Genomic DNA, 12,510 nt, shown 5'->3' on the forward strand with positions numbered 1-12,510 from the left:
CATGTTCCTCCTGGGGTATGGTTCTATCCTAGCAGGAAGCACACCTATTCCTTACCCAAGTGTCCATTCACTGCATGAGTCGAGATTGAGAATATCGGCAGACTATCCAGTCATGGGAGGCATCACAGCCAAGACTCACCCAATGTCACATGGACACTTTCGAGCAGAGATCGCTGGATAAATACAGGAACTCTGATGGTATTCCCTTCCCTATCCCAGGCCATTTGAGCTAAGACTTGGGGCTCCCTGGTCTATCTGGTTCAGTTGCACAAGTTTGGGGGAAAGAGGAGTGAAGTTACCAATGGAGCTATTAGAGGAGCCTTTATAATAACATCCAGCATGTAACAAACTATCCTCTCTGGATTTTTACTCGTTGTAGTAATACTTTACAAAAGGTATTTTGCTCAAAATATCTTCAACCAAAATGCCCATGGAGATTATATTGGCAATTCAAAAAAAACTCCATTTTTAAAAAGGTATTGCAATTGGAAATGTAATATAATCAAACAGGAAAACAGAAATAACTTCTAAAATAGAACCCTGCAATATCCTCAAATCAGAAAAAGCCAGATTTGAACAAGCAGATAGATAATCCAAGCTCACACAAGCAGTAATGACAATACTACAGAGAAACACTGCAGACTGAGAAATGAGAGTACTGCACTGGCTCTGTGTCCCTTGAACTGGCATAATTCATCAATCTGTTTCTTCACATTGTTAATATATGTCAGAAAATGAAATGCTAGCCAAACGGCTGGAAATTATGTAACAAACACTACTTCTCTCTGCCAATTGTAGATTGGTATTCTGTATTTGCAAATGCTCCCATGAAGGAAGTCTGGACAATCTCGATCCAACCCCAATGGACACAAAACCACAGAGGAAGAGCCATAAAAAATCATATTGTCCCTGAAATTCCACAGGATGAGTTGCACCAATTGTGCATCAATGCATCTGGATCAATCTTCCAGAATCCTGTTGGTCATTTACATATCCATTGGTGGTTTTGCAACACAAATCTCGTGCAAAACAGGAGTACTGTGACGGGGGTGCTTGGAAAACAGAGCGCATTCTTTAAAAAAGGGAAGTTTGGGGAGCAGTAGTTAAGTTGGAAAGTGCTTGACTCGGAGAGTTCGCTGTGAGGTAGCTGCATTTGATGTTTCATGTCTTATTTTGCCCCACTTCTCCAGAATGTGCCAGACCCATCAGTGGCAGACAGACAGTCGAAGAAGGGACAAAGGCATTGCAAATAGGAAAAAAGTAAGCGCTCACAATTTCAGTGAGTGGTTATGGTACTGGACTAGCAACACAGAGATAATAAGTTCAATTCCACTGTGGCAAGTTGTGAAATCAAATTCAATAAATCTGGTAATTTGTGGGCTGACACCAGAAAAAATTACCATGAAAACTGCCAGACTGTCATAAAAACCCAACATGTTCACCAACATCCTTCAGTGAAGGGAACCTCCCATCCCTACCTGGTCTGGCGTACATGTGATTCCAGTCCCACAATACCTGGTTGACTTTTAATGCCCTTGTATGTCACCACATTCCAAAAATAAATTGAAAATTTCAGTGAGACTGAGCGCCAAACTCTTTTTGAGCAGAGACACTGCTGGGTCTCCATGAGAGGAAGCCACAAAATATGTTTCTGGTGCCATGTGGAGGGAGATGGCATGGATAATTAAGGTGTCAGCCATGGCTCAGTTGGTACTCCAGACACTTGAGCACATAATCTAGGCTGATTCCAGTGCAGTACTGAGGGAGTGCTGCACTGTTGGAGGTGTCGTCTTTCGGATGAGACTTTAAATCGAGGCTCTGTCTGCCCTCTCAGGCGGACGCAAAAAATCCCAAGGCACTATTTCGAAGACGAGCAGGAGAGTTCTCCTGATGTCCTGGTTAATATTTATCCCTTAACCAACATCACTAAAACAGATTGTCTGGTCAGTTATTTCACTGCTGTTTGCAGAACGCTGCGTGCAAATTGGCTGCTACATTTCCCTACATTACAACAGTAATTACACTTCCAAAAGTACTTAAAAGGCTGTAAAGCGGTTTGGGAGGTCCGGAAGATGCAAAAGGTTCTATAGAAATGCAAGTTATTCTTTCCTTGGCCAAAAGTGCTACCTTCAGGCATCGTTTCTGGAGCGCATCTGAAATGGTGGTTCCACATGGGAGGGAAAATGAATTATAGACGCAAAGCTATCTTTTCAATTACTGGTGGAATTTTCCAGCATTCTACAACTGGTCGGATACATTAGAAATTCAAGCGTGTGCTACTTAAACAACAACTTGCATTTATATAGGGCTTTTAACGATAAAATGTCCCAAGGCACTTCACAGGAGCGTAATCAAACAAAATTTGACACCGAGCCACATAAGAAGATTATTAAGAAAGGTGACCAAAAGCTTGGTCAAAGAAGTAGGTTTTAAGGAGCGTCTTAAAGGAGGAGAGTGAGGTAGTGAGGTGGAGAGGTTTAGGGAGGGAATTCCAGAGCTTAGGGCCTAGGCAGCTAAAAGCATGGCCACCAATGGTGGAGTAATTAAAATCGGGAATGCACCAAGAGGCAAGAATTGGAGGAGCGCAGAGATCTCGGAGGGTTGTAAGGCTGGAGGAGGTTACAGAAATAGGGAGGGGCGAGGCCATGGAGGAATTTGAAAACAAGGATGAGAATTTTAAAATGAAGGCATTGCCGGACCGGGAGCCAACATAGGTCACCGAGCACAGGGGTGATGGGTGAACGGGACTTGGTGCGAGATAGGATACGGGCAGCAGAGTTTTGAATAAGCTCAAGTTTATGGAGGGTGGAAGATGGGAGGCCAGCCAAGAGGGCATTGGAATAGTCAAGTCTCGAGGTAACAAAGGCATGGATGAGGATTTCAGCAGCAGATAAGCTGAGGCAGGGGTGGAAGTAGATGGTCTTGGTGATAGAGCAGATTTGTGGTCAGAAGCTCACCTCAGGGTCAAATAGGACACCAAGGTTGCAAATGATCTGGTTCAGCCTCAGACAGTGGCCAGGGCGAGGGGTAGAGTGGATGGCTAAGGAACGGAGTTTGTGGTGAGGACCAAAGACAATGACTTTGGTCTTCCAGCTATGCATGATGATGCCATCATTTAAATTAACCAGTTATACCTATTATTTTTTAAAATACTGTAGGATTATTACATTTATAATTTTAAAATATCGACTTAATCCAAGTAGAGAATTAAAATGTTCCCCATGGCCTAGGGTCACACCGTGACCCATGGCCCCAGGTCATACCGTGACCCAGGGTACACCGTTACCCAGGTTACATCCATTTATGAATATTGGCTATAGGCAGGATTTGGCTCAGTTGTGATACATTCCACAGATGAACAAATTGTCTACCAGCACTCGCTGTTTAGCTCGACAAGAAATAATGGGTGTTTGTTGAGGTACTGAAGCCTGTGAACTGTTCATCAGCATGAGCCACTGCAATCAGGGAGGGGGGGGAATTATTCAGTAATTTTTTTTTTTCAAAACTCAGATTTTTTTTACAACGTTTATCATAAAATCGATGTAGTGAAAATACATCATTCTGAATGCTGGCCGCATTTCTAGTTTGCAATTAGCCAGCAGTACAAGGGATATTTAATCTCGATGGACTGAGTTCAACTATCTGCTCAGCCAATGAAACCTGATACACTCTCCATTATTTTTGGTCACTGCCAAAGTGGTGTGGAGACAGGTCATAATTAGAAGCACATTATCCAGGGTCACTTATCAAACCTCACCGTGGGGTGACCTATTGACTTTAATAATCCAGATTACACAAGACAGAGACAGCCAAGGAAGCAGCCACTCCAAAATGTGCTGCCCACCGGCTGAATCTGGGGCTTCTGAAGCACAAACCGTTGCTGTAAATACATGTTTGTGTGTGCCTGCAGATCTTTCTGTAACAGTGACTCTTAGGACATAGCATCCACTTTTTACAAGAGGGAGGAAGGCAGTCTTGTAGCAGATTATCTCCCAGCACCATCATTATATGGAGTTGGAATCCAACTACCTACTCACGAGGGATTTAATAATGTTACTTAAAAACTCAGCCACTTTCACTGATTGTTAAATCAGCCTTTTGAGTTCTGAATTTATAAAATTTAAAGTATATAAGTTTTTATTGCTGAATTGAAAATGCAGGAGAGTCACTGGCTAATATGCGTGCAAAAGAATGTTCATGTGCAAATGTGAGATGGATTTGCTCGAATGAGAGCTGGTCCACTCATACGTGTGCAAATGCAAGACTGCCACTCACACATGCAAACATGAGCTGAGTCCATTCAGGCATGCGTGGATGCAAGGTGGCCTCATTCACCCATCTACACAGCTCTTTTCAAAATGTATCAGTTGCAAACTTAAATTTCTCAATTTAAAAGTTTAAATTTCTAAGTTTCTGTCTGGCTTCAGCAGAGAGCTGCTGTAGCAAATTAATTGGTTAGCTAGATTCAATTGGTCCCTGAAGGTGGGGCAGGCCTGACTCATCTGAGTCTCAACTGTAGAAATACAGGGGCCTGTCAGTGCGGACAGCACGGTGTGAGGACAACACAGTGTGCTGAGAGTTCGGTACGTGTGGGAGTTTGGTAAAGTGGGGGAAGGAGGTGCTGCTTTGCCTTGCTTTTCCTGCAGAGCGGTAGTGGACCTGAGAGCGGTGAGCGGCGGTAAAGAGCGAGGCCAGAGCGGGGATAAAAACAGCGCGGAGAGAGCGAGAGTTCAGTCGGTGAGCGGCGGGAGAGAGCGAGACCAGAGCTTACTCTGAGAGCGAGACTCTGAGACCAGCGGCAGAGTTCAGGGTGACGTCACCAGTCAGAAAGTGACGCGGCACAGGGGAGGCAGCTGATTGGTGAGTAGGTTCAGGTGAGTATTTCTACCATTTTATTGTAAGTAAAGTAATAAGAAAGGGAAGATCTGCAGGTTTTATAGCAGATAGTGTTTTTTTTTTAGTGAACCTAGGTCCCTAGTATAGTTAACATTTTCTAATTTCAACGTAATTTAAAAGGGGTAACTAAGCTAAGGCAAGTCATGGCAGCAGACCTCGCACCCGTGATATGCTCCTCCTGCAAGATGTGGGAAGTCATGGACACTACCAGTGTCCCTGCCGACCATGTGTGCGGGAAGTGTGTCCACCTGCAGCTACTGACCGATCGTATCTCGGAGCTGGAGCTGCGGGTGGACTCACTGTGGAGCATTCGCGATGCAGAGAAACTAGTGGATAGCACGTTTAGCGAGTTGGTCACACCGCAGGTAAAGGGTATACAGGCAGGAAGTGAATGGGTGACCACCAGGAAGAGTAAGAGATGCAGGCAGGTAGTGCAGGGGTCCCCTGTGGCCATCCCCCTCTCAAACAGATATGCCACTTTGGATGCTGTTGGGGGGGATGACTTATCAGGGGAAGGCAGCAGCAGCCAACTTCCTGGCACCACGGGTAGCTCTGCTGCACAGGCTGGGAGGAAAAAGAGTGGCAGAGCTATAGTGATAGGGGACTCAATTGTAAGGGGAATAGACAGGCGTTTCTGCGGCCGCAACCGAGACTCCAGGATGGTGTGTTGCCTCCCTGGTGCAAGGATCAAGGATGTCTCGGAGCGGCTACAGAACATTTTGGAGGGGGAGGGCGAACAGCCAGCTGTCGTGGTGCACATAGGCACCAACGATATAGGTAAAAAAGGGGATGAGGTCCTAAAAGCAGAATATAGGGAGTTAGGAGGTAAATTAAAAAATAGGACCTCAAAGGTAGTAATCTCAGGATTGCTGCCAGTGCCACGTGCTAGTCAGAGTAGAAATAGGAGGATATTTCAAATGAATACGTGGCTAGAGGAATGGTGCAAGGGGGAGGGATTCAAATTCCTGGGACACTGGAAACGGTTCTGGGGGAGGTGGGACCAGTACAAACCGGATGGTCTGCACCTGGGCAGGGCCGGGACCGCTGTCCTAGGAGGAGTGTTTGCTAGTGCTGTTAGGGAGGGTTTTAAACTAAAGTGGCAGGGGGTTGGGAACCTGAGCAGGGAGAGAGAGGAAAGCGTAACAGGAAGGGACAGAAGGTATGGAGTAATAGGTAAAGTGTTAAAAAAAGAAAAAGCAGGAACTAAGCGTCACAAAACAGATTTGAAAGTTCTTTATCTGAATGCACGTAGCATTCGTAATAAAATGGACGAGTTAACGGCACAAATAACTACGTATGGGTATGATCTTGTGGCCATTACAGAAACATGGCTGCAGGGTGACGACGACTGGGAATTAAATATGCCAGGGTATTTAACAATCAGGAAGGACAGGCAGGAAGGAAGGGGAGGTGGGGTGGCTATGTTAATAAAGGAAGGAATCACTGTAATACAGAGAAATGATATTGGGACAAAGCATCAAGATAATGAAACAGTTTGGGTGGAGATAAGGAATAATAAGGGAAAAAAAACATTAGTGGGCGTAGTATATAGGCCTCCTAATAGTTGCAACTCTGCTGGAAGAAGTATTAATCAGGAGATAGTCGGGGCATGTAATAAGGGAACAGCCATAATTATGGGGGATTTTAATTATCATATTAACTGGACAAATCAAATTGGGCAGAGCAGCCTTGAGGACGAGTTCATTGAGTGCATCAGGGATGGATTTCTTGAGCAGTATGTAACTGATCCTACAAGGGGGCAGGCAACCTTGGACCTGGTCCTGTGTAATGAGTCAGGATTAATTAATAATGTCCTAGTTAAGGATCCCCTTGGAACGAGCGACCACAACATGGTTGAATTCCATATCCAATTAGAGGGTGAGAAGGTTGATTCTCAAACAAGCGTACTGAGCTTGAATAAAGGAGACTATGATGGTATGAGAGCGGAATTGATTAAAGTGGACTGGGAAAATAGATTAAAGGGTAAGACGGTACATGAGCAGTGGTGTTCATTTAGGGAGTTATTTTACAACTTTCAAAATAAATATATTCCACTGAGGAAAAAAGGGTGTAAAAGAAATGACAGCCATCCGTGGCTAAGTAAAGAAATCAAGGATAGTATCCGACTAAAAACAAGGACATATAAGGTAGCCAAACTTAGTGGGAGGATAGAAGATTGGGAATTCTTCAAAAGACAGCAAAAAGTAACTAAAGGATTGATTAAGAAAGGGAAGTTAGATTATGAAAAGAAATTAGCAAAAAATATAAAAACAGATAGCAAGAGTTTCTATAGTTATATAAAAAGAAAAAGGGTGGCTAAGGCAAACATAGGTCCCTTAGAGGATGAGACCGGGAAATTAATGGTGGGAAACATGGAGATGGCAAAAATGCTGAACAAATATTTTGTTTCAGTCTTTACAGTAGAGGACACTAAGAATATCCCAACACTGGACAAACAGGGGACTCTCGGGGGGGAGGAGCTAAATACGATTAAAATCACTCAGGAGATGGTACTCAGTAAAATAATGGGACTCAAGGCGGATAAATCCCCTGGACCTGATGGCTTCCATCCTAGGGTCTTGAGGGAAGTGGCAGTAGGGATTGTGGATGCTTTGGTGATAGTTTTCCAAAATTCCCTGGACTCAGGAGAGGTCCCGGCAGATTGGAAAACTGCTAATGTAACACCGTTATTTAAAAAGGGTAGTAGGCAGAAGGCTGGAAATTATAGGCCAGTTAGCTTAACATCTGTGGTGGGTAAAATTTTGGAGTCTATTATTAAGGAGACAGTAACGGAACATTTAGATAAGCATAATTTAATAGGACAAAGTCAGCATGGCTTTATGAAGGGGAAGTCATGTCTGACAAATTTGCTTGAGTTCTTCGAGGATATAACGTATAGGGTGGATAAAGGGGAACCAGTGGACATAGTGTATTTAGACTTCCAGAAGGCATTCGACAAGGTGCCACATAAAAGATTATTACTTAAGATAAAAAATCACGGGATTGGGGGTAATATTCTGGCATGGGTGGAGGATTGGTTATCGAACAGGAAGCAGAGAGTTGGGATAAATGGTTCATTTTCGGACTGGCAACCAGTAACCAGTGGTGTTCCACAGGGGTCGGTGCTGGGTCCCCAACTCTTTACAATCTATATTAACGATTTGGAGGAGGGGACCGAGTGCAACATATCAAAATTTGCAGATGATACAAAGATGGGAGGGAAAGTAGAGAGTGAGGAGGACATAAAAAACCTGCAAGGGGATATAGACAGGCTGGGTGAGTGGGCGGAGATTTGGCAGATGCAATATAATATTGGAAAATGTGAGGTTATGCACTTTGGCAGGAAAAATCAGAGAGCAAGTTATTTTCTTAATGGCGAGAGACTGGAAAGTACTGCAGTACAAAGGGATCTGGGGGTCCTAGTGCAAGAAAATCAAAAAGTTGGTATGCAGGTGCAGCAGGTGATCAAGAAAGCCAACGGAATGTTGGCTTTTATTGCTAGGGGGATAGAATATAAAAACAAGGAGGTATTGCTGCAGTTATATAAGGTATTGGTGAGACCGCACCTGGAATACTGCATACAGTTTTGGTCTCCATACTTAAGAAAAGACATACTTGCTCTCGAGGCAGTACAAAGAAGGTTCACTCGGTTAATCCCGGGGATGAGGGGGCGGACATATGAGGAGAGGTTGAGTAGATTGGGACTCTACTCATTGGAGTTCAGAAGAATGAGAGGCGATCTTATTGAAACATATAAGATTGTGAAGGGTCTTGATCGGGTGGATGCAGTAAGGATGTTCCCAAAGATGGGTGAAACTAGAACTAGGGGGCATAATCTTAGAATAAAGGGCTGCTCTTTCAAAACTGAGATGAGGAGAAACTTCTTCACTCAGAGGGTGGTCGGTCTGTGGAATTTGCTGCCCCAGGAAGCTGTGGAAGCTACATCATTAGATAAATTTAAAACAGAAATAGACAGTTTCCTAGAAGTAAAGGGAATTAGGGGTTATGGGGAGCGGGCAGGAAATTGGACATGAAGCTGAGTTCGGATCGGTCAATGCCCTGTGGGTGGCGGAGAGGGCCCAGGGGCTATGTGGCCGGGTCCTGCTCCGACTTCTTGTGTTCTTTAGATTTGTGGTTGGGATCAGATCAGCCATGATCTTATTGAATGGCGGAGCAGGCTCGAGGGGCCGATTGGCCTGCTCCTGCTCCAATTTCTTATGTTCTTATGTTCTTATGCAAAGAAGATTTTTACTGTCTGGCTTTCTACTATCAAAATTACTGGACAGCACCTAAGCTAATCAGTCGAAAAACAGATGAGATAGTCAGCTTTACTTGGATATTTCACATAGGTCTGTGTACGAGTTTTACATCTACAAATATAATTCACTATTGGCAAAGTCATGGCAAATTACAAATGGCCTCATGAGGGAAAGCAAGTCATGTGAACACAATGGGCTGTTAAACGTGCAAGGGCAAGTCTAGGTTTTTAAATTTTTTGCATGGCAAGTTGCTGAAAGCGTGAGCTGATAATATCACAGCGAGGGAAACAAGGTATCTGGGACCTGAGTGAACAGGGCAAGCAACAGGGTATCCCCTTAATCAATCAGACTGAAGGATTGTGAAATTAATAAACGGCGTAAAGACTAAGAAGGAAGTGCAAATTAGAGCAGGTGAATTCAATGTCAAATCAGGTACAGAAAGAGAAATAGAGAGAAAGAAAGATTGGATTGAGAGAGAGAAAAATAATTTAAAATTTTACATTTTAAAAATCCCCAGCAACATTTAAAATCTGAAGGAATGAGACTCCACACTTGTAATCATTAATTCAAAAGCAAAATACTGGGGATGCTGGAAATCTGAAATCTCTCCACAGACACTGCCTGACCTGCTAAGTATTGGCAGCATTTTTGGTTGTAGTAGTTAATTTTCAGGGCCAGAGAGGTTGATTAACACTTAGTACATCGTTAAAAGAATCTCTGACAGCTAAAAAGCTCCCTTTGTCCGAATCCAGGTTTAATTAAATATGCGCAAACCTTAAATGGCTTCATGACAAGCTCCTTGTATCACTTCAGATCAGCCCTAACTTTCTATGGCGAGTTTAATTCATATCCACTGCGCAAATACAGCAACTTCACGCCATTCAGTGTATTTGAATGGTGTGACAGACAGCGAGATGCCTTTTTTTGCAAAGCTAATGGCGGAGTGATGCAACTCGGCAGCAACTTTTGGATCTAGGCGTTTAACTATACATCTGCCCCTCGCCTCAAGTTGCTGTACCATTTGTGCATAAATAACGGCGAGCGCCATTAGCCTCACCATTATTTTGACAGCAAAATCTGGGCCAATATTTCACGAGGCTCTGTGAGACTCTTTTATGTGTTTCATTAAAATTTTGCAATTTTTAAAAATATAAATGAGGGAACATTAACATTATCAGTAAACCCCAAGGCATTGATTGTGATCATATAATTGCAAAAATATAATTTCTGTTTGCTCAGTTCAAGGCTTAACAAAGAGGGAATCTGTTGTGACAAGCACTGTGAGGCAGTAACTATATTCACAAATGAGGCTGCTTGTGCAACTTGTGAATGAGATTCACATACTCCCTGACATTTCTCCACATTCTCCAATTTGTTCCTTTTACCCCCTCCTTATCTGTAGCTGACGATTAATTCTGAGGTACATTTCCATGGCTACCAGCAACCCGCCGCAACGCGCAAAAACAAACAATCAGCGTGTGTGAGCCTAAAGGGAGAGTATTGGCAAGCTATTCCACCATAGGGTCAGCACAGCCCAGCTTGAGCAGGTCCTCACTGAATGTCCACGCATTGGATTTCCAGGAGGTGTCACTGCGTTCAGATCAAGGGTAGGAATGATGCCGCACTTTTCCCTTTGTAGCTCAAGGAGACAGAAACCAAATGTGGTGCCTACTGCTGGCCTGGTTGAGCTCTTTTAGTGATGTTGCCATTTCTAGTAAATATTTTTAATCTTCTTTCATTCTAATTGCTAGAACTAATGCTGCAGTAAAATGAACCATTTAACTTTACTGTTATCCAACTTCACCCAACCAATATTCTGTGTATGGCATAAATTGCATACATTATGAATATCCATGGGATAGAGTTAATAGCCCAGATTTTGCTGTAGCAAGGCATATAACGGTGTCAGCCTTTAGGTAGACTTGCTCTTGCATGTTTAGGTTTTTAAATATTTTGCATGGCAAGTTGCTGAAAGTGTGAGCTGATAACGTTGCAGCAAGGGAAACAGGGCATCTTTTTTGTTTATTCGTTCATGGGATGTGGGCGTCACTGGCGAGGCCGGCATTTATTGCCCATCCCTAATTGCCCTTGAGAAGGTGGTGGTGAGCCGCCTTCTTGAACCGCTGCAGTCCGTGTGGTGAAGGTTCTCCCCACAGTGCTGTTAGGAAGGGAGTTCCAGGATTTTGACCCAGCGACGATGAAGGAACGGTGATATATTTCCAAGTCAGGATGACTTGGAGGGGAACCTGAGTGAACAGGGCAAGCAACTGTGTATCTCCCTGAACAATCAGATTGAAGGATTATGAAATCAACAGCGCAAGGACTGAGAAAGAAGTGTAAATTAGAGTGGGTGAATTCAACGTCAGATCAGGTACTGAAAGAGAAATAAAGAGAGGGAAAGAAAGATTGGGTTAAGAGAGAGAGAAAAAAAAAGAGACAGAAAGGAAAAGTAAAAAAGAATTTAATGCAAAAACTTTTAAATTTTTAAAATCTCCAACAAGAATTAAAACCTGAAGGAATGAGACTCCACACTTATAATAGTTAATTTTCAGTGCTAGTGAGGTTTATTGGCAGTAATTAACACCTCTCTACCTCTCTCACCTCTTTTAAGACGCTCCTTAAAATCTACCTATTTGACCAAGCTTTTGGTCACCTGTCCTAATTTCGCCTTCGTGGCTCAGTGTCAAATTTTCTTTGATAACGGTCCTGTGAAGCGCCTTGGGACGTTTTACTACATTAATGTCACTATATAAATGCAAGTTGTGTTATCACGTCGGTAAAAGGGTATTTTGGCTTGAAATGACTTGACTTAACTTTCTGTGGCGAGTTTAGGTTGTATCTACCAAGCAAATACAGCAACTTTACGCCATTCAATGCATTTCAATAGTGAAGCAGACAACGAGATGCCGTTTTTGCGAAGCTAACTGCGGAGTGGTGCATCTCGGACAGCAACTTTTGGATATCCACCGCCCCTCGCCTGAAGTTGCTTAACCATTTACACTTAAATAACGGCGAGCGCCATTAGCCTCACCGTAATTTTGACAGCAAAATCTGGCCCGTTATCACAATCATGACATTGAACAAAAGTCATTTATAATAAGTTGAGCCAACTCATGCAATTTCTATTTATTTTTATTGGGAAACCAAGATGAAGGATTAAGGCCTGCAGTACAGAACATTGCCAGGGTTCAAGACAGTAAACAAAAAAAAGAGGATGAGTTAAATCAAGTAGCAAGTGAATGATGACAAGCTTGTAATTTTAAAAATCTAAACACTGTAGGAGGAAAAAAGTTGGAGGGAATTCAGGAGCTCCACAGTATCAAGCCCCTGGGAATAACTACTAGGAGACTGTGCA

General features: G+C 43.2%; 1 protein-coding gene across 13 annotated transcripts in view; it reads right to left on the minus strand.

Annotated features, from left to right (window-relative positions):
• Nucleotides 1-12,510, minus strand: part of fhod3b (formin homology 2 domain containing 3b) — a 746,243-nt gene that overhangs the window by 170,241 nt on the left and 563,492 nt on the right. The window lies entirely within an intron of this gene.

This window comes from Heptranchias perlo, chromosome 2, assembly GCF_035084215.1.
Source record: "Heptranchias perlo isolate sHepPer1 chromosome 2, sHepPer1.hap1, whole genome shotgun sequence".
Classification (NCBI taxonomy): domain Eukaryota; kingdom Metazoa; phylum Chordata; class Chondrichthyes; order Hexanchiformes; family Hexanchidae; genus Heptranchias; species Heptranchias perlo.